At 33.1% G+C, this 22,917-nt stretch overlaps 2 long non-coding RNA genes across 2 annotated transcripts; both read right to left on the reverse strand.

Annotated features, from left to right (window-relative positions):
* Window positions 1-3,106: 3,106 nt before the first annotated feature.
* Window positions 3,107-9,972, reverse strand: LOC147074314 (uncharacterized). The gene is made up of 3 exons (XR_015070185.1): window positions 9,916-9,972; window positions 7,920-7,998; window positions 3,107-3,413 (listed from the first exon to the last, which is right to left on the reverse strand). It is a non-coding gene; the product is annotated as an uncharacterized LOC147074314 (long non-coding RNA).
* Window positions 9,973-15,473: 5,501 nt separating this feature from the next.
* LOC147074315 (uncharacterized) lies at window positions 15,474-21,838 on the reverse strand. Its single transcript, XR_015070281.1, has 3 exons — window positions 21,782-21,838; window positions 20,763-20,841; window positions 15,474-15,795 (listed from the first exon to the last, which is right to left on the reverse strand). It is a non-coding gene; the product is annotated as an uncharacterized LOC147074315 (long non-coding RNA).
* Between the last annotated feature and the right edge of the window lie 1,079 nt (window positions 21,839-22,917).

Raw genomic sequence — 22,917 nt, forward strand, 5'->3', positions numbered from 1 at the left:
CGTAGACATTGAATTTTAGCAACGTCACCATTAAATTAAATAACGACAGCTAATTTTTTTTAAATTAAAATATTTGTTCCTAAGAAAACAAAAACAATAGACAAAAGGTTGTATGGGCTTGTTTATTATTTATGTCTGTCCGACGCATGAATTCTGGTGGTGATGCTTTACGGTAGCGAGTTATTTCACCTTACGAAGTCTCAGACCTCACAGTAATCGTATTTTAAACCCACAATAACATATTGTGTAGAACAGGCTTTGAGAAAATCACATAAATATATTGTGTCCTCACCGGGAATCGAACCACGAACTTCCGAATGAAAGGCCAGCACCTTACACACTGCACCACGAGAGCCGATAGCTGATAGTTCGTAAAGCATTCATAGCTATTCATAAATCAGTGTATTGGTATTAAATGGTATGCAGCCAATGAGGTATCGACTGATTAGTATGGAGTGGTTTTCAGCCAATGAGATTTTATATCGGGTTTGCCCAAACTGAAGTTGGGCAATGTACAATTTACGTTTGTGAATAAATATCTATGAGCGCATCAAAAATATCCAACCTTTTTGAATATTGCAATGGATATAATATGTGTGGTACCAACTGATAAATCCAGGGTTCCGGTCTAGCTCAGTCAATGTTCAATTCGAACCCTAGTATCATAATTTTTTTAAGTAATTTCGTATCTTCTTCGGTGTTTTTGTCAAGTGTTCGGCAAAGAGTAAAAAAATAAAAGAAAAACTCTGGAGAAGTAGTACTGTCCCACTTTATTCATGTATCGTTCACATTCAGCTTATAGTTTTATTACATGTATTATTAATACTAACTTATAGTAAACTTTAGACTCTAGACCGTCTCATGAGACCGGTTTCCATCCGTAGAAGGGTTTCAGGACCCGAATATTTCGTTCGAGATCAGAGTTTGTTTGACCCTCGATAGTAGTTTATTGTACGTAATTTATTTTTAAATTCGAATCCGTTACTTTATAGTCACTTTCTTATTATGTGTGAATTAGTCACAATTCAAACTTGTTATTTTAGAGTTACTTTTTTATAGTACATGAATTAATCGTAATTCTAATCAATTATTTTATAGTTATCTGTCGTTTGTTTCGTCACAATAGTTATTTATAATATTCATATATCGCGGTCATCTGTTACAGACGGCAGTTTGTTATTCACCGTATAAAAAAAAGCAAATGGCCGCCCGATACTACGGGGGAATATCTAATGCCGGCGCTTAATCCAGCAAAAAGAATTATCTCCCGAGAGAAAACAATTTCACGCGATCGACTCTACGATTTGCCCGGCAACGTATCGTAAATCCGCCCGAACGGTTCTTTTTGTATGCAATTTTTTTCTTGTTACCACCAGACGTGGATTTTGAGATGTACGGCTTTTTTCTTTAATGACTCGCGCCGTTGCTTTGCGTACCGAAATTTACATATATACTTGACGTGGGGTCTAGGTCGGGATCCCCAGCTGTAACTACTTTTTTTAGGGAAAAAATCAAGCTTTTATATCCTCTGAAGGAGGTTGAGGTAGTGGGCGTCTTGGGCAATTTGAATTCTGCCGTTACATTTCGATTACCGTCAATTTTAGAGCGTAATTTTAATTAACTAATAGTTTTGTTCTATGTTAATTTCTAATCATTTTACAATGGTAATTAGCTTGTAGCGGTGCTAATGCAAACGTCCGACTTGAAATATTTGGAGAAAAGTCAATTTCAAATCAATTAATCTTCATTTTAAAAGGACAGATTTTCATGAACCTTCTCCGAATGGCCTTATCTGGGTGTCAAACCATAGCTGACGGAATTTCTTATTGAATGGCTTCATGATTAGTATCTAAAAAGTGAGTACTAACCGATTTATCGACATTTCAGAGCGTACATTTGACTAGCCGTGTTTACATATTTAGAATCATTTTATATTAACAAATTGCAGTAAAAGACGATTGACTTTGCTTAAGAAACCATTAAGCGTGTTGAAGGCGGCTTTTTGCTCGGGAGTTTTCTCGGAAAATGACAATAATTTTCCTGATTTTTCTTTTTACAAAATCTAAACATATTGACAGTCGGAGGACCTTGTTCTTGATACGAAGGTCAAAATTTGAGTTCCGAATCGCTATCCGTTTCTGAGATATTAATTAAATTATTATTACAGCTCACTTTTTCCCTTCGTCCGGATTCGCCGGATGTTCATTTCACGCAGTTATGACATATTAGAACTTAGATTTAAGCACTCATAGGAGTCCGACTACATACACAGGCTACCGGTATTGTCATTTCGGTAGAACAATCTTAAAGTGGTCAAGCTCGGCTAGATTGCTTCACAAATTCGACCGAGTCCACAACGGAAAACGTCTGCGGCGTAGTCACGCCCACGATGCTGAATGCAACCGTGGTGGGAGATGTGACTAACTTTATCTTAATCGAAATTGCTCCGAATCGTTAATAGATTAAAGGTTTTAGCATTTATAAGTTATAATTATTTTCTAACCACTCTTTCATTCCTCTGGTACAACCTCTTATCTTTCTCATTCATTCTTTACACGTGGCATTACAATTTTCATACGTTTTCAACTAGATATTTTACTACGTAGTTTTATACATGATATTTTAACAACTCACGTAGTAATACGAGTTAAATGGCAAAGGCCTAATATCACTCATCATCTCGCGTACTTTACTTGAACCTGGTCTTCCACGAACCGTGTCCTCAGTCTCAAAGACATAGATCGTGAGACTTAATCTGATAACAAAACATCCTGTTGGATGACCAAGAGCGTAACTAGGTGCCCTTATCTTGCCTTTATTTGACTACGAGGCCAAGGGCGTGTTCAAGCCATCGTACACCCTCAAAAGGTACTCCAAATATATGACCTGAAGTCCGAGGACGCAACACAACCTTAGTTTTGTTTTCAATTTGAACACTACTATTTTATCTTATTAATAACATATTGTATGTGTTAGGGGAAAATTGCAAAAATTTAACTGGAATTCAGCAGAATTCCCAGGTATGAAGACGAAAAGGGCATTAGGGAAGAATTAATGATTTTTCTTGTAAAATGAAAGATTTAATTTTTGTTTTTTTTTATTTTTTCAGTAGGTGTTCAGGAAGTAACAGTACAATGCAAAGACGTGTCACTTAATCATAAACTTAGTGGAGATCCATTCATAAATCATGAATCGGTGAGAATCAGTATATAGCGTGTAAGGATTTTGTATTATTTTTTTAAATTAATAATGATGAGCTCCATGTCCGTCTCCGTGTTATTGGCCTTCACTTCCTGCTCTGGCATCAATGGCAAGAGATCCATGTCCATCATGGTCAGCGCCAGCGTGTCCGGAAACATGTCCTTGACCATGTCCGCTTGCGGAATCATGTGCATCTCCATGATGACCTTGGTCTAAAGAGGAAAAAATAACATTTGAAACTTGGTACCATAATTTTTTTTTTTTTTTGATTAATAAAGTCAACACCAAGATTGTTGATTATAGCAAGATTTGTATCATAACTATCAACACTAAACAAATATAACGTGGTGCAAGATTTTTAAAACGTCCCAATTACTAAAATTTTCCATTTCGAGTAAGTACTGATTTTTGGTGTGGGGAGAGATAAAAAACGATAGTGCTATGTACGTGATAAAGATATCGAAAACACGGTTAAGAATTCATAATTGTTGTTATTCTCTGGTATCATTGGTTTGATAAGAAATGGAGTGAAGACGTATGCACCACGATATAAAGCATTAATAAATATTGAAAAAATTAATGGAGATTTTCATTAAGGCGAAGCCTTTACTGAGCCGTTTTTAAAGAGGCACCTAGCGGAAAAATACGAAGCTTGCAATTTGAGATTTTTTTTGATAATTTACATTGTCAACTCTTTTAATTAATAAACAAGTATCTGAAATCATTAAAAGAAAAATATATTTATTTTAAGTCAAAGATAAACTTACAATTGTAAAAAATGTAATAAAATGTGAATGTGTTGAATCGGACCGCACCCTATTATTACATATATTTTATGGTCATATTTATTATTAAAATGTATAATAAAAATAATTGCAATAGGAGTAAAGGTCAAACTAACTATCACTAAATTAAAATCGAATCCAAAATATGCAAACGTTATAATATGTAGTAAAAAAATCAAAATTAGATGGAGCAAATAAACAACAAACTTTGTATTTTATATAATACTAATTTAGAAACTTTCGCAGGTGTACGCACAACTACTAACAAAAGTTTCATCGCAATTGGATAAATGGTATAGGAACGCATACGAATAGAAGAAGATGATTTTTTAATAATTCAGAAATCTTTGCGGGCGTGTGCACGACAACTCACTAAAGTTGCATTGCGATCGGATGAATGGTATAGGAACGCATAGGAATAGAAGAAGAAGAAGATGGTTGTACTAAGTCAGAAACCTTTGCGGGCGTGCGCACAACAACTGGTCAAAATTTCATCGCAATCGGATGAATGGTATAAGAACGCATACGAATAGAAAAAGATAGAATAGAAGAAAAAGAAGAAGAAAATGGTTGTGTCAATTCAGAGACCTTTGCGAGCGTGAGCACAACACTTGATCAAAATTTCATTGCAATCGGATAAATGGTATAGGAACTATATGAATAAATGAAGAGAGAATGAAGAAGAAAAAGATGGTTGTATTAATTAGGAAACCTTTGCGGGTGTTACCACACCAACTGACTAAGGTTTCATCGCAATTGGATGAATGGTATAGGAACCATACGAAAAAAAGAAGATATAATGAAGAAGAAGAAGATAGTTTTTCTAATACAGAAACCTTCCCGAGTATGCACACAGCAACTCACCAAAGTTTCATCGCAATTGGATGAAAAGTATAGGAACGCATACGTGACAGACAGACAGACATACATTCATTTTTATACATAAGATATAGCCTATAATCCTAGCATAAGTGCAAGCAATAAGTTGACAAAGTTTTATCGCAATTGGATGAACAGTATGGCAGCGCATAAAATACGAACAAACAAACAAACAAATATTGATTTTTATATATTAGATTTAAAAAAATTGAAAAGTATCAACCATGCTTCGATCAAAATATCAAAATTTTTATATATTTTGCTTCAAGCAAAAAAGTTACTCCACTATCTATATATATAATCTGTTAATACAAACCTCCATATTATGATCCTATTAGGATCGGACATGGTGGGAATATCCCTATATAAAACTATAGTATTTATTGTAAAATGGACGTTTGTTTGTCTGTCCCGTGTGCGTTCCTATACCATTCATTCGATTACAATGAAACTTTCGAGAGTTGTTGTGTACACACCCGCCAAGGTTTTTGAATAAGAAAAATTATCTTCTTCTTCATCATTCTATCTTCTTTTATATCTATGGTTCCTATACCATTCATCCAATTGCGATGAAAAGTTTGTCAGTTATGCGCACACTCGCAAAGGTTTCTGAATTAGAAGAAACAACCATCTTTTTCTTCTTCTATTCTATCTTCCTCTATTCGTATGAGTTCCTACACCATTCATCCGATTGCAATGTAACTTTGGTGAGTTGTTGTGTGCACGTCCGTAAAGGTTACTGAAATAGTGCACCCATCTTCTTATTCTATTCTATCTTTTTATATTCGTATGCGTTCCTTTACCAAATTTGGAAAATCCATGCTTCTCACATAGACAGCTGTATGTGGCCTGCTCTTGATTTATTCGTGTACGCACAAGACAGAAAACCAAAAAATATTGTGTATCTATAAGCATTTCAATAAACCTAATTAAAACACAAACACTTTCTTCTTTTTTTGGGTGACATTGAAACGCATGTCGGGTACTCGTTAGCAGCGGCGGCTGGTCTAACATCACGCAAGTGCACCGCACTGCTTGCATTGCTATGAAACATCGTTCAAAATCGTAAATCATATTTTTTCTTCATAGGTTTTTAATATTATCGCTCACTTATTGTAATGCAAACCACAAACCGATGTGCCCACATTCGCAATCGGCCATAATACAGGCACTATGCACCGTGTACGTCATCCTCGCTGAAATCGTTTGCGCTCCGGCAATAATTTTGTTTACTTAAAATGAACCCAAAGCTTAGTATTAACTAAAGCCATTATAAAACAACTTAAACCGTGTTAATCACTTACGCCATGCGTAAGTTCCAGAATATCGAGCGCCGACCGGGTAAAATGACATCATATTGTTCTGAGTAGAGAGCAATTACAGATTTGAATTATGGTTTGTTATTATAGACGACGCGACTTCACGCCGCGATTTCACGCTCAAAATATGTTTAGTATCATGTTTAGCAATCTCGTGTGTAAAATGCCTGTTAAACATGATACAATAGAATTCATTATTTTATAAATTTAAAATGGATAAGAAATATAATAGAAGGTCGGTAAGATATTTTGATTTATGTGTACTGCAAATTAAATCAATGAAGATTAAAATAATTTTGGTACCTACCGCGTTTCCGAACAATTAATATTTCATTATCCTGTGTGTTGGCTAAATGCGAAATGATGTCGGTTATTTATAATAGGTATGGAAAATTATTAATTCATGAATTCTAGTGATAAGCTAATAAATCTTAATACTATTTCACAAAGTGCAGTTTCATAATAATCATTATTCATACAGTGTACAAATTGCTAAAGATAATGTACTTAGGTATATAGAATGAGATGGCTTACGTTGAAAGTAAGAGGTATTTATCTACTATAAGAGATGCAATCGTTTCTTAAAACAAATCCAATAAAGATTTAAGTAACTCGCAACATGTTTTATTAAAAATATAAAATATACAGGTAATTTCCCAAATGTCAATAACGTTTTGTCAAATCAAAAATAAGACCGAATTGATTTCATTTTTCAATAAGGTAGGTTTCCAGCGCACCCTCAAAAATTACAATCCAAAAAATTACCGGCCGCCACTGCTCGTTAGTATAATATAAAAAGATTTGACAGAAAAATCAGCAACATTCTTCAGTCAAAAATGTTTTTTTCTGCATATTTTCCGTGTACTCAGAGATTCAAACTTCAGTGCACATGTGCTAATCTGCTGACGAAACATTATATTCAGTTGTTAATGATACTACTGATCTGTAATCATCACTAATATATTATGAATTATAAAAGCTTCGGGGTCGTCGATCTACTTTTTGTGATAATGGTGGCCCTCATGGTCCAGGGCGTAAGGCGCAGGCCTTCGGCAGATCGACACTTGGTGAGGTCACAATATATTTATATGATTTTCTCAAAGCCGGTGGTTATGATCCTTTCTTTTCTAGGTATTACTAAATACACTACTTAACTGTACTGATGAAAAGGTTAGTAGTAAGTTATTAAATAAAATTCGTGATACAAAATCTGTCAGTCTGCTACATATAACATGACATTGTATAAGATTATGACTAAATAAAATATATTTTTAAAAACTACTTTACGTCTTTTTTATATACTTAAGTATATCTATATAAATAACCATACCCTTGCTTTTTCGTACAAGGTAGTTGGAGAATTAGTTGCTCTGACGTGTAGCTAATTATATTCCTCCATTTATATCTTTAATTTTCTTTATGGCTGGAAATAAATATTTTATGTAGTGTTCTTGTGTTGTTCTGTACGTCGTAAGGTTTGGAAGTCAATTTCATGTTTACGTTGCATACATAGAGTCTTGAGAGTCCATCTCTCCCTTTCTAGTATAGGGCAGTCGTTGATGACATGCCACACAGTGAACTACTTTACGTAAGAATCAGGTGGATAGAAAAAATCGTTATAAAACCTTGATTATTACATATTTATGACTCAGCAAACTGAAGTGTAGAAGCATTGATGATAATTGAGGAATTTCATTAGATTTCATTAGATTGGTGATGTTAAATGAGTCTTTACCACGGTGCTCCTTGCGTCCTCCGTAGGGATCGGCACCGACAAAGGCGGCGAGGACCAAGAAGACTGCGAAGAAGATGAACTGTAATAAAAAGACACATGTTATTAATACCCAACGTGCATTTACTTGAAAGAGTATATATGTATTGACTTATAGTTATTTAGAAGTGTTCGTAAAAATAGGTCTTTTGCGGGTCTCGTGGTTGAGGGGACGAGGACGCAGTGTTTGGGGTGACCAAGAGGTGTAGATGGAGAGTCGTCAGGAGGAGAGATGAGAAGTCGAGATTTGGTGGTTGCTCCGATGGATGGAGGAGTGAGTTTTATTTGCAGCGTAAACAGTCGGTACAATAGAATGTTTCAAGAGCGTTATGTAACAATACTTATATATTGTCCCGAGGTCCGAACTCGTGGGACAGGAGCGACTTACACGAAGCTTACTGATCAGATCGAGATTATGATTGATACAAATAGGTATGTAGATTAAGCCACTCATCAACAACTATGACCTGCTAATTAAATAAACGTGAATATTCAATAAATAACGAATCATTTTTACAACGTTTTTCTTAGCTCGGATCCTTATTTGTCCGGTGGTTCTTTGTCCGCTACAAATCTTGCAATCGATGTTTAACTAACTTTCCGACTAGCTGGACATTTGAAACTTTTAGAATATATCAGAACACGATAACAATGCATTTTTAAATACTTTTAGCCATCTTGAAGTAGAATTGAATTCATGTTCAGTTAATTCTTTTTTGTATGAAAAGTTATTTCGACACCATTATTGGTTGCTAGGGTCTGAAGTCCTAGCAACTAAATTATTAATATATACGTGCGTTACTATGGAAATCAAAATGACATGTCAAAATGACATATCTTTATTATTGCACTTCGATGTCACGTATGTAGAATATAATTATGCTGACTGTAGATACGACGATTGTGCGATAGTTTAAATGACTTGCCAATTATTACAATGTTGAATAATGATGACAAGGCCGAAGTTATTGAGCATTGATATATTGTTTTTTTACCAAAGCACTGCTTAAGGGCGGACATGCTCAGCGTAGGTCAAAAGTAGCTTCAAACCATGATCCTGGACATTCCTTAAACGTTGTAGATAATCTATTTATATACTTTTGAAGCCTTATTATCCTTTATATTTATTTTAAATATTTGATGACTGCAAAAAGTATTTTTATTACAAAAAATAGTATTCTTTTAAATCTCTCGCTCTAATATTTTAGAATACAGTCATATTTCAGTACATGAATATGCAGTGGTGTTAAGATTTTTAACATTTATTAATATTTAAACGCATTTATAAAACCATTAGTATAATTTATGACGAGATTAATATAGTAAAATATTTACGTTTCAAAATTCAAATTGCAAAAATTGCGCTCATTTTGAGTCGACGTTGGCTTAATTGTGTTGAATTCGCGATTTCCCGAAATGTTAACAATTTCAATTCTCGATATTCGGGATGGAATATCTCGAAAATTTATCTCGAACCCCAACTCAACCCAACCCAATAAAGCCAGCTGAGTATAATAATGTAAATAAACGTATTGACATTCATAAATGTTATAATAAAACATAATCTGTCAATACAAACCTCCACCCTATGTAGCCCCATATGATCCTATTAGGATTGTACAAGGGACAAGAAAATTCACTTGAAATTCAATTCAAATAAGTATTTAATGATAAACTTAAATGTTTGAATTAAATTTGGAATGAATCCTGAGAATATTATAATTACTGAGTTTAATAATATAAAATTAACGTATTGAGATTCATAAGTGTTATAACAAAACTTAATCTGTCAATACAAACCTCCACCCTATGGAGATAATCCTATTAGTATCGGACATGGTCGGAAATAGTTTAATTGTGATTGTTTGATAATATAGTTTAAGTAAATAAATTAATTATTAACATATAATGTTATATAATTGGACGAAATGTGAAGTAATAATAATTAAAAGTTACTTACGAAGAACTTTGCCATTTTGAGATTTGTTGTGTTCTGATCAGAAAACTGAGAGACTATACTTTTAATTGTTCAGTTTGGGGGCTTATATAATACCCGAGTTATTTTTATCCGTCGTTTTACAAAACTTCAAACAGATTTCGAAAAAAAAGTAATATCTTACAAAATCTGGTCAAGTGATGGTAATTTATTTATTTTGAGTTAGGGTCACCACCTGAATATTTTGGGATCAAATTTAATTGAATTAATAATATTAACTATTTCTTTTATTCAACGAATAATTCACAATATTAAAGAATGTACCATTCTAATTATTGAACATACATAATTTTAAAAACACACATGAGAAAATATAGCTAATAGAAAATAAATCGCTGTGTGTACTTATGTACGCGCGTTAGAAGTTATACTTCTTTGGCGTAACAAAACAAAAACAAAACTTGTGCTTAACTAGATTCTTTGACTAGCTCTTAAGTATCTTATTAAATTACATACTCACGGAAAATGACCGGTTATTGGAACGCCGTTTATTTATTACTATACACTTTAACTTATATTACTAAATTATATAATGGTTTCTCGTTGTTTTTATTTTTAAAGTATAAACTATCGCTTTGAAGTTTAATCGATTGTTTACGTAAGGAAGTGCAAATGACCGACAATAATGAATTCGCTGCCTAGGCAACGGAACAATTCTAAACTCTATTATTATCCAGTTTAATCATCACGATCGCAGTACCATACCGTGGCGTAAAGATATTTTGTTCGCATGATAACCGAACAATCGGTGGTTCGAATCCAATCGAGTGTGTTTTTTTCGTATGAAAAAATAAATTATGTGTTTACATATCACACGCCAAAAATACAGTCTGTTCTGATTTCCCAAACGCACCAAAAGACGTATAACTTCAAAAATCTTTTTCGAAAAAAGTAAGATACCGCATCGAACCCAAGTGTCTCGGGTATCGCGCCCTGTGCATTATCACTATATTACAAAAATTGATCGCCTACCATAACTCCATTTGGAGAGCGCTAATGAGCAGATATTAAAAAGGCCAATAGTTAAAAGTCGTAGCATAGTGGTCATGCACAAGGTTCGATTCCTGTTGGGTGTCTTACTTACTTACTAACAGGAAATTTGATAATGCTAAGTGATGATTGTTGTTTTTATTTAATAAAACGGAATTTTTTTGTAGTACTTATTCCACTTTTAATCAAGAGATTAGAACCGGTTTCGTTCGCCTCAGAGGGACATTTTTAACTCCCTCTTGATTAAAAGTGGAATAAGTACTACAAAAAAAATGCGTTTTATTAAATAAAAACAACAATACAATGCAGTTCCACCATGAATTGACAGTTAACAAAATAAAACAAGCTTAGTGATGATTCACGTCCTCTTCTTTTGTCTTTAGCACGTTTCAGTTATTTTCATTGAGTTAAATTAACACGGAAGGTATTCCATGCACAGAACGATTATCGATGCCAACCGGCAATTATCTACAATAATTGGTAAATTCACAATACGGCGACAATTTAGGTTGGTAAAAATGTCGGTCAAATTCGGGTAAATAATATGGTACATAATATTTGATCTAATTTAATTTGATTTTTTGTGCCTTTTGTGTCCGCCTGTTATTGGGACCATCACATATTATTTTTTCTGAATTCAATTTACATCTGTCCTCTATGATCGTTCCTGTTGGTTGATCTAAATAAATTTAAAAAAAACTCAATTCCTATGGTACAAGAGACCAAAATTCTTCTCGCGATGATGGACCCATTGGATATTCCTGCCGTATATGAAAACTTTTTAAAGTGGTTTTTGTGATGGTGCAGGTTTTTTATATCTAACGCGACATATTCGTTTCCTTTTCTCCGGAGTCATTGAAGTTTGAACCGAAGTATATTGAAATCGCTTATTCTTTCCAAATGTTTTACAAACTGAATAAAAGTAAAACCCGACTTTTCAATTTCCAGTGACATATATAGTGGACGAGGCTCGACTATTGATCTACTATTGATCCTATCGCTTAAAGACAGGGTCTGCTTCAAAATATGTACACGTACTCCATTTTTACTCAGAATGTTAATAACACGCCGATAACTTATTTCAAACGAAACAAAAAAATTCTCATGCGAGCAGCGCCTGCAGTCATTTTAAAATAATTTTAGCTTTCACCTGACACATAACCTAACCTAACCTTAAACCAATATTTCACGAGCTATTTTCCAAACTATAACTAAACTCTAACTAATAACAAGAAATGAAAATATAATTAATATTAAATTCTACAGGTTTTTTTTTTATAAAAGGTTTGTCGATAGCTATTTCGGTTGTAACACCATTATCAAGACTATTCAGATAGGCCGTTTGCCTTTGCTTAAATACTATACGTGTATAGATAGAGACAGAATACATTTTCTTATTCGTTCCAGCAATATTATGAATTTTTTTCATTATTATTAATTGTAATATTATTAATACTTTGAAAACCCTAAGTGGTTTCTAAATTACTAATATTCCAGTTAAAGAATGTTTAGAAATAGTGTACGAAAAACTAGAAAAAGCTAAAGTACACCCATTCGAGTTAGAAGAAATTTATTCTTTAATGAAATTATGTGTAGAAAATAACTATTTCTCATTTAATTCAGAGTTTTATAATCAACTTGACGGAGTCCCTATGGGGTCTCTTTTAAGTCCTTTGCTCGCAGAACTTTTTATGGACAAATTCGAATCGGAATCACTTAAAATAGACTCAGTAGCTGACATATTATATTACCATAGATACGTAGATGATATTTTGATTTGCTGGAAAGGAACTGACCGTCAACTTAACTCGTTCATCAACAGGGCTAACGCATTGCACTGTAATATTAAATTCACGGTCGAAGTAGAGATAGAAAACAGAATTAATTTTCTAGACCTCACTATTCAGAGGGTTAATAATAAACATAACTTCAAAATATATAGAAAACCCACCTATACTGAAACTACTATACATAAAGGATCGCAACATCCATGGATTCATAAGTTGGCGGCATACCATGCCATGATCCACAGGTTAGTTAGCGTGCCCATGAACAAATTAGATTTTGAGGATGAACTACATACCATTAAACAAATAGCCTTAAGTAATGGATATGAAACATCAATAGTAGATAAAATATTATATAAAAAACAACTTAAATTAGCTAGATCAACAATATACCCTAACGTTAAAGATTCAAATCGTTATTACAAGTCCATTGGTTATCACGGCAATATTTCAGACAAAATTTATCAAGAAATTAAACATAGCGTTAACGTAGCATTCAAAGCTAATAATAATCTAGGATTAAACTTAAAAAATAGTAAAGACAAAATCAACAAACTGGAGAAAAGCGGAGTTTATAAAATAACATGTGGCACATGTAGTCTATGCTACATTGGTCAATCTGGCAGGTCAATAAAAACTCGTTTTGAAGAGCACCTCCGGTCTTTTAGGAATGGTAAAACAGATTCTCAGTTTGCTAAACATTTGATATCAAACTCGCATAGCATCAGTAACAATGAAACGCCACAATGTTTGCATATATGTAATAAGGGTCTAAAATTAAATTTACTTGAACAGTTGGAAATTAATCGCGAATTATCCAAAAGTAATCACATAATTAATGAAAATTTGGTAATGTATTCGTCGCCACTATTAAATATAATCTAAACACACGATTAAGACAATTATACTAATAATATTTTAATTGATTAATAATGTCAATAAATAACCATCGAACACTGTAATTTTGATAAATTTTGAAAATTTCGATATGCAATTTAAAAAAACCCACTTAAGGTTTTCAAAGTATTAATAATATTACAATTAATAATAATGAAAAAAATTCATAATATTGCTGGAACGAATAAGAAAATGTATTCTGTCTCTATCTATACACGTATAGTATTTAAGCAAAGGCAAACGGCCTATCTGAATAGTCTTGATAATGGTGTTACAACCGAAATAGCTATCGACAAACCTTTTATAAAAAAAAAACCTGTAGAATTTAATATTAATTATATTTTCATTTCTTGTAAAATGGAATTCTACCAAGTAAATGCTAACTCAATTTCTAACTAATAAAATTAAACCTTCAGATTTCTTGTACATTACTTCAGCTGATGTCGATTCCGCGAGACGACATAATAACTATTGCAGCCCTAGCCAAAACATACTTCAAGGTGATTCACTAACTGTTGACAAGTCTCGTATGTCTAGCATATTATTTTTAATAATAATTCAATGATTATGCACTGAGAAAAGAAAGCAAGCAATACATATTATTTACCTTCATTATTTACAATATAATATATAGTTGAACATACATAACTTGAAAACACCTCATATACTTACCTATATACCCACCAGAAAAAAACTATATTTGAAAAAAGTTACGAATTTCGACGGGATTTGAAGCCGTACAAACCATTGGTGTTGCACCAATTCGTGCATTAACCAATTACGCTACGAGCCTCCTATCTAATGACGACAATTTAAACTAGTAGGTCACACATGAAATGCTTATCAAATTGCGTTATTATTGACTATCGATTGTTGGGAATTAAATCAAGGAATATTAATCACCTTAATTATTACTAACGGACGCCCGGCTTTCGCCAAATATTTGTAGTTATAACGTATGTACCTGAACATACATGATTTTGGAAAACAATTCTGAGAAAATATATTATAACCAATAGAAAAAATCTTTTTGAAAAAAGTAAAACACGCGGCAGGAATCAAACTTGCATCTCTTGGGTTTACGCCCCGTCCGCGCATTGTCCGCTATGCTACTAGGTGACATACTAATTACGACAAATTGTAACTTTTAGCCTTTTATAATATCTTCCAAATCAAGCTACGATTGGCAATCGATTTTTGTTTATTAAATCAAGGTAGGTACCTACTACTTTATTTACTAACCGACGTCACGGATCTTTCCAATTCTCCATTGAAGATTCGCAGTCTTCGCAAGCAATACTGGATCTCAGTTCTCGGAAGGTTTGTTCGGCACACGGGCGAGTTTTGATGTGAGAGCCGGCATAATCAAACTATATTCAATTTGTGTAAAAAACTTACTGCGCAACAGTAAAAGTAAATGTATCAGGCTAAAATGCAAGGATTCAGGACGCGAGGTGCAGTGTGGCTATTGTGATAGTATAATGTGCGTCCGTTCTCTAGGATATGTCACCTAGCACGTAGCCACTAAGCAAAGCACCTGCATTATTTTTCGTGGAAGTAACAGTCCAATGCAAAAAAGTGTCATCCAATCATAAATTTAGTGGAGATCCATTCATAAATCATGAATCGGTGTGAATCAGTATACAGCATGTACAATTACGAGCAAAGATTTTGAAAAACACTGTTGTTTGTGTCCCGTGGCTTGCAGATAATAGAGGATAATGGCAAAAATTTAACTGGAATTCAGCTGAATTCTATGGTGGTCATGATTCTCAGTGATGAAGACGAAAGGGGTATTAGGGAAGAATTAATGTTTTTTTCTTGTAAATAAAAGATTTTTTTTTAGTTTTATTTTTATATTTTCAGTAAGTGTTCAGGAAGTAACAGTCCAATGCAAAGACGTGTCACTCAATCATAAACTTAGTGGAGATCCATTCATAAATAATGAATCGGTGAGAATCAGTATACAGCGTGTAAGGATTTTGTATTATTTTTAAAAATTAATAATGATGAGCTCCATGTCCGTCTCCGTGTTGTTGACCTCCACGTCCTGCTCCGGCATCAAAGGCAAGAGATCCATGTCCATCATGGTCAGCGCCAACGTGTCCGGAAACATGTCCTTGTCCATGTCCGCTTGCGGAATCATGTGCATCTCCATGATGACCTTGGTCTAAAGAGTAAAAAATAACATTTTAAACTTGGTACCATAATTTATTATATTATTGCTTTGATTAATAAAGTCAGCACTAAGATTTTGGACTAAAGCAAGATTTGTATCATCACTATCAACACTAAACAAATATAACGTGATGAAAGTTTTTTAAAACGTTCCAATTACTGAAATTTTCCATTTCGGGAAAGTAGGTACTGATTTTTGGTGTGGGGAGAGATAAAAAAACGACAGTGTGTACGTGATTAAGATATCGAATTTATAATTCTTGTTATTCTCTGGTATCATTGGTTTGATAAAAAATGGAGTAACGACGCAAAGACCACGATATAAAGCATTAACAAATATCGAAAAAAATGAGGTTTTCAATAATCAGTAGTAAGATTACATGTATTAAGGAATCTGGAAACCTTTTAAAAAAAGGTTCAATAATTGCTATGCTGAATAAGGTTAATGATATTTTTATTACCTACGTTATTTAAATGAGATGTGTACCTATTTGTTGAGTTTTTTGATGATAATAACAAATTATCTGAGCCAACTAGCGACGGCCAGTCGTCTTGCTTGCAGTGCTCGAAATAGAAAATCTTACGAACCGGAGCGCTGAATAATAATTCAAAAATATCAAATTATGTTAAATATTTTTTGGATATCATAAGGGCGATATGCCTAATAATCATGGTTTCATTAATACTTGAAGGAGCGCTAATACACATTTGGGGGGGGGGGGGGCAATACAACATTAAAATGTAGTTTTTTTTAAATGGGTACCTACTCATTTTTGCAAAATCACTTATTTTTCGTCAATTTTCTTAGAATTGGGCTCTTATCTTCAAAATTCTAGAAGCTCGTATATGTGTTTATTTCTTCGCTGCAAGGTTCTTTTGTGATTCCAGGTTCCGGAGACCTACCAATTTAAGGTCCTGGACCTGTAGCCTCTTTAGTCCTTTTTGTAAACACATCTGAAGACTGAACAGTCTATATTATATTATAGACCTTGTATTTTTTCGCGAATCAGTTCTAACAACTTTAAAAACTACATACCTACATGCAATATTATCTCAATAACATGAAACGGAACGCAACTTTCAAAGAAGCCACGAGCCGGAACGGTATCTTTTAGAACTTCACGAGCAGCGCTCCGGTGCATTCCGGTCTATTTCGAGCACTGCCCTATCAAGATTTGCGTCCTTACTACACAGTGATGAATATAAATATAATTATAAAATAAATCTTATTATAATGAAAAGCATTGACTTTTGGTGCTTAATAACTTCCTGTGGTAGGGATTTAGGATGTCACACTAGTTTTTCATTTGAAACACTAAACAAATATAACGTGATGCAAGATTTTTTAAACGTTCCAATTTCTTAAATTGGTGTGGAGAGAGAGAGAAAACGACAATAGGTACTATGTACGTGTTTTATGGGTCAAAAACAAGGTTAAGAATAATTCATGATTATATTTTATTCTCTGGTTTTCATAAAGTAGTAAAAGATTATAGATGTTAATGATTCGGGCAAGCGATTGAAAAAAAATATTCAATTACTATGCCGGCAATAATTTTTTATTACCCACGCACTTTTAAATGGGATGTTTTTAAATAGTATATACCGATTAATACTTTGGACGCTGAAGGCGCACCTGGCGCGTAATGCCCCGGCGGCCGATCTGTCCGATTATGTAATTAACGTGCATTTTAAAGGTGGTCATTATCTAGTCAGCAGCGAATGAGTTAAGTTATTTAGTCACCCTATGATAATAAATAATATACAGAACCAGATACATTTTTACTTTTATTTATTGATTAATATATTGTATAAAATGACTATTATCACTATTTTGATAACATGACATTTTTAACGACTTTTTCTGATGACTGATGCATATAATGTAGTAAATGAAAGATGTAGTGCACTATACAAAAATAAATAGTTTGCCATTTTCAAGAATCGATAATGTTGAATTTTTCCCTACCTACTATTTTGGTAACTTAATACATATGAAATTAATATGGACGAAGCATCTGGAAAAAAATGACACTCACTTTTTTGTCGGGTCTGACGAATGGCATAATTCATAATTTAATATCAATATCGCTCGCTCAAATGAATATTGACACTAGAAACACTTTTCTAACGCTATTACAATAAAGGTGATATTGCTATAAATTCCCGATTCGTTATATTGCATAATGGAAATTGCAAAATTTTGTCACGTGACATCTACCTATACATGTGCGAATGTCGCTTTGCGGAAATTTACTTGCTAGCTACTGTACTGAGTGCGTTGCCCATTAATAATGTCATTGCTTAATACACACTACAATAAATATGAATCGGTTTTTTTTTAAATTCTAAATATAGGAATTACATCAATTTCAGAAGTTAAGTCAGGCCCATAAAAGATGGATGTAAATTACATCCATATTTTATGGACCTGACTTCCGTCTTGCAGCAGTAAGAAATTCCTGAAAACTAAAATAAATAAATTTGTATGAGTGTGTTAATAGTTGGTCAAAATTGTTTTTTAATAATACTGTAACATTAAAAAAAATTGAATTATGGAGATACCCAATATTGCACACACGTTAAAAATATATTTCCCTTAAAATTCTAATAAAAATTGTATATTGACTGTAAATTATACATTGATTCATTTATTCCACCTTCAACAGAACAATGTTAAAAAAAGATTTTTATATGAAAAATTAACAAACAATAATGCATGTATATACCAGTGGCAAAGGGTGACTTTTAGAAAAAGGGAGGCTGTGGTGTAACCACGCTTGTCAGATATATTTACGGGAAATAAGAAGATAACACAATATTACTACTGATGAATAGGTACACTAAGTCGATGAAATTTCAAAAGCTCAATTAGTTTGATATAATTAGTATATAAATAAGCAATTAGTTTGAATTATGGATTTTCCTAAAGATTTCTAAACGTAACATACGCTCAAAATATATTACCTATCATCAAATATCCGTTGATGTGTATAATAATATTATGTTCCATAACAATTTACAATTTAACCCGTAAAATTAGACATTTTAAAATACTTCTATATTTAAAACACAGACTTAGATACAATATTAGATAACTGATTAATAACTGTTAAATAAAAATTGCGAAAAACAATCAATATTTATATGTGATTGAATCTCATACATTTTATTTCTTAAATCATCTTTTATTATTAATTATTTTGAAAAAATGTGCTCTTTCGGATGTAAGTGCTAACTAAACAATCTATGATTTCAGAATAAAAAGCCAGACAGTGACTTGCGTCACGTGACTGAAACGCATAAAAAAACATCATAAATTCCCTCGAAATATTTATTCGCGCTAGTTATGGTTATAAAGCTTACTAAATACAATATAACTACTTCTAAATTCTGACGATAGATTTCTTTCAATTTTCTTAGATTTTTCAGTGTATTTATTTATTTTTTAAATTAAATTTTTTACTTGAAGATTTATTTTTCTTAGAAGGTAGGCTTTAAAAAATAATCGCCTACTGTAGAGCCTTCACCACTGGTAAATACTGAAAAAATGAAAATCATCAACCATGCTTCGATCAAGATATTGAAAAAATATATTAGTTATATTGTAATTTATAAAAATATATATTGTTAGTCTGTCCCGTACGCGTTCCTATACCATTCATTCGATTGCAATGAAACTTTTGTCAGTTGTTATGCGCACACCCGCGAGGGTTTCTGAATTAAAAGGTACAACCATCTTCTTTTTATTCTATTCTATCTTCTTCTATTTGTATGCGTTCCTATACCAAATTTGGAAAATCCATGCTTCTCACATGGACAGCTGTTCGTGGCCTGCTCACGCGTTGGAAAAACTTCTGATCTATTCGTGTACGCACCAGACGGAAAAACAAAAAATATTGTGTATTCATAAGCACTTCAATAAACATAATTAAAACACAAACATTTTCTTCTTTCTTTGGGTGGCATTGCACTGCATGCCGAATACTCGCTAGTATAATATAAAAAGATTTGACATAAAAATCAGCAACGTTTTTCTGTCAAAAATGTTTTTTTGCATATTTCCAGTGTACTCAGGGACTCACACTTCAGTGCACATGTGCTAATGAGCTAACGATACATTATATTCAGTTATTAATGATACTACTGATCTGTAATCATCACTAATATATTATGAATTATAAAAGCTTCGGGGTCGTCGATCTACTTTTTGTGATAATGGTGGCCCTCATGGTCCAGGGCGTAAGGCGCTGGTCTTTCATCCGGGGGCCCCGAGATCGACACTCGGTGAGGTCACAATATATTTATATGATTTTCTCAAAGCTGGTGGTTATGATCCTTTCTTTTCTTGGTATTACTAAATACATTACTTAACTGTACTGATGAAAAAGTTAGTGGTAAGTTATTAAATTAAATTCTTGACACAAAATCTGTCAGTCTGCTACATATAACAAGAGATTGTGTAAGATTATGACTAAATTATAAAATATATCTTTAAAAACTACTTTACGTTTTTTTTACATAAGTATACCTATATAAATAACCATGCCTTTGCTTTTTCGTACAAGGTAGTTGGAGGATTAGTTGCACTGATGTGTAGTTAATTATGTTCCTCTATTTATATCTTTAATCTTCTTTATGGCCAAAAATAAATATTTTTTGTAGTGTTCTTGTGTTGTTTTATTGTTTAGTATGTCGTAAGGTTTTTGGAGGTAAATTTCATAGTTACGATGCATACATAGAGCCTTAAGAGTCCAATGCTCCTTTTTTAGTATAAGTCAGTTGTTGATGACATGCCACACAGTGAACTACTTTACGTTAGAATCAGGTGGATAGAAAAAATCGTTATAATACCTTGATTATTACATATTTATGACTCAGCGAACTGAAACTTAGATTCATTGATGATAATTGAGGAATTTTATAAGATAAGATTGGTGATCTTAAATCGGTCCTTACCACGGTGCTCCTTCCGTCCTCCGTAGGGATCGGCACCGACAAAAGCGGCGACGACCAAGAAGACTGCGAAGAAGATGAACTGTAATAAAAAGACACATGTTTTTAATACCCAACGTGCATTTACTTGACAGAGTAAATATGTATTGACTTATAGTTATTTAGGAGTGTTTGTAAAAATAGGTCCTTTGCGGGTCTCGTGGTTAAAAAGACGAGGGCATAGTGCTTGGGTATGACCAGGAGGTGTAGATGGAAAGTCCTCAGGAGGAGAGGTGAGACCTCGAGATTTGGTGATAGCTCCGATGGATGGAGGAGTGAGTTTTATTTGCAGCGTAAACAGTCGTACAAAAGAATGTTACAAGCGCGTTATGACAATACTTATGATATTGTCCCGAGGTCCAAACTCGTGAGACAGGAGTAACTTACACGAAGCTTACTGATCAGATGGAGATAATGATTGATACTAATAGGCATGAAGACTAAGCCACTCATCAACAACTATGACCTGCTAATTATATACATGAATATTCGGTAAATTGCGAATCACTTTTGATGGAGTTTGCTATTGAGATATCTGCTAGCCTCTGCATTATTTCACTTCGATGTCACGTGTGTAGAATATGCTGACTGTATATGTTCAGAGCTCTTCAGTTCAAAACAGTTCAAAAACTCGAAAGACAAGAACATTCACTAGAAATTCAATTCAAATAATTATTTAATGATTAACTTGAATTTCATAATTTGGAATGAATCCTGACAATTTAATAATTACTGAGTACAATAATGTAAAATGAACGTATTGACATTCGTAAAAATTATAATACAATAAAACATAATCTGTCAATACAAACCTCCACCCTATGGAAGCCCATATTATCCTATTACGATCGGACATGGTCGGAAATAGTTTAATTAACGATTGTTTGATAATATGGTTTAAGTAAATAAATTAACTAAGTATAAACATATTATGTTATATAATTGGACGAAATGTGAAGTAATAATAATTAAAAGTTACTTACGAAGAACTTTGCCATTTTGAGATTTGTTGTGTTCTGATCAGAAAACTGAGAGACTATACTTTTAAATGTTCAGTCTGGGGGCTTATATAATACCCGAGTTATTTTTATCCGTCGTTTTACAAAACTTCAAACAGATTTCGAAAAAAAAGTAATATCTTACAAAATCTGGTCAAGTGATGGTAATTTATTTATTTTGAGTTAGGGTCACCACCTGAATATGTTGGTATCAGATTTAATTGAATTAATAATATTAATTATTTCTTTTAATCAACGAATAATTCACAAGATTTAAGAATTTACCATTCTAATTAATGAACATACAGAATTCTGAAAATACACATGAGAAAATATAGACAAAAGAAAAAAAATCTGTGTGTGTACATATGTACGTGCGTTAGAAGTTATACTTCTTTGGCGTAACAAAACAAAAACAAAACTTGTGATAAACTAGATTCTTTGATGAGCTCTTAATTATCTTATTAAATTATTACATACTCAAGAAAAAAAACCGGTTATTAGAACGCCGTTTGTTTAATTTTATAAACTTTAACTTATATTACTAAATTATATAATGGATTCTCGTTGTTTTTATTTTTAAAGTACCAATTGTCGCTCTGGCGTTTAATCGTTTCTTTACGTAAGAAAGTGCAAATGGCCGACAATAATAAATTTGCTGCCTAGGCAACGGTACAATTCTAAACTATAATAATATACTGTATAATCGTCACGATTGCAGTACCATACCGTGGCGTAAAGTTAGTCAGTTTGTTCGGCTGATAACCGAACAATCGGTGGTTCGAATCTAATCGAGAGTTTTTTTTCGTATGAAAAAATAAATTAAGTGTTACATGTCACACGCCAAAAATACACTCTGATCTGATTTCCTAAACGCGCCAAAAGAAGTATAACTTCAAAAATCTTTTTCGAAAAAAGTAAGACACCGCATTGAACCCGCGTGTCTTGGGTATCGCGCCCTGTGCATTATCACTATACATAATACAAAAATCGATCGCCTACCGTAACTCCATTTGGAGAGCGCTTATTAGCAGGAATTTAAAAGCGCCAATAGTTAAAAGTTATAGCATTGTGGTAATGCACAGGGCGCGATACCCAAGAGACGCAGGTTCGAGTTCTGC

Source organism: Rhyacophila brunnea, unplaced genomic scaffold (assembly GCF_057557595.1).
Source record: "Rhyacophila brunnea isolate RB1 unplaced genomic scaffold, BYU_Rbru_1.0 scaffold_16, whole genome shotgun sequence".
Taxonomy (NCBI): Eukaryota; Metazoa; Arthropoda; class Insecta; order Trichoptera; family Rhyacophilidae; genus Rhyacophila; species Rhyacophila brunnea.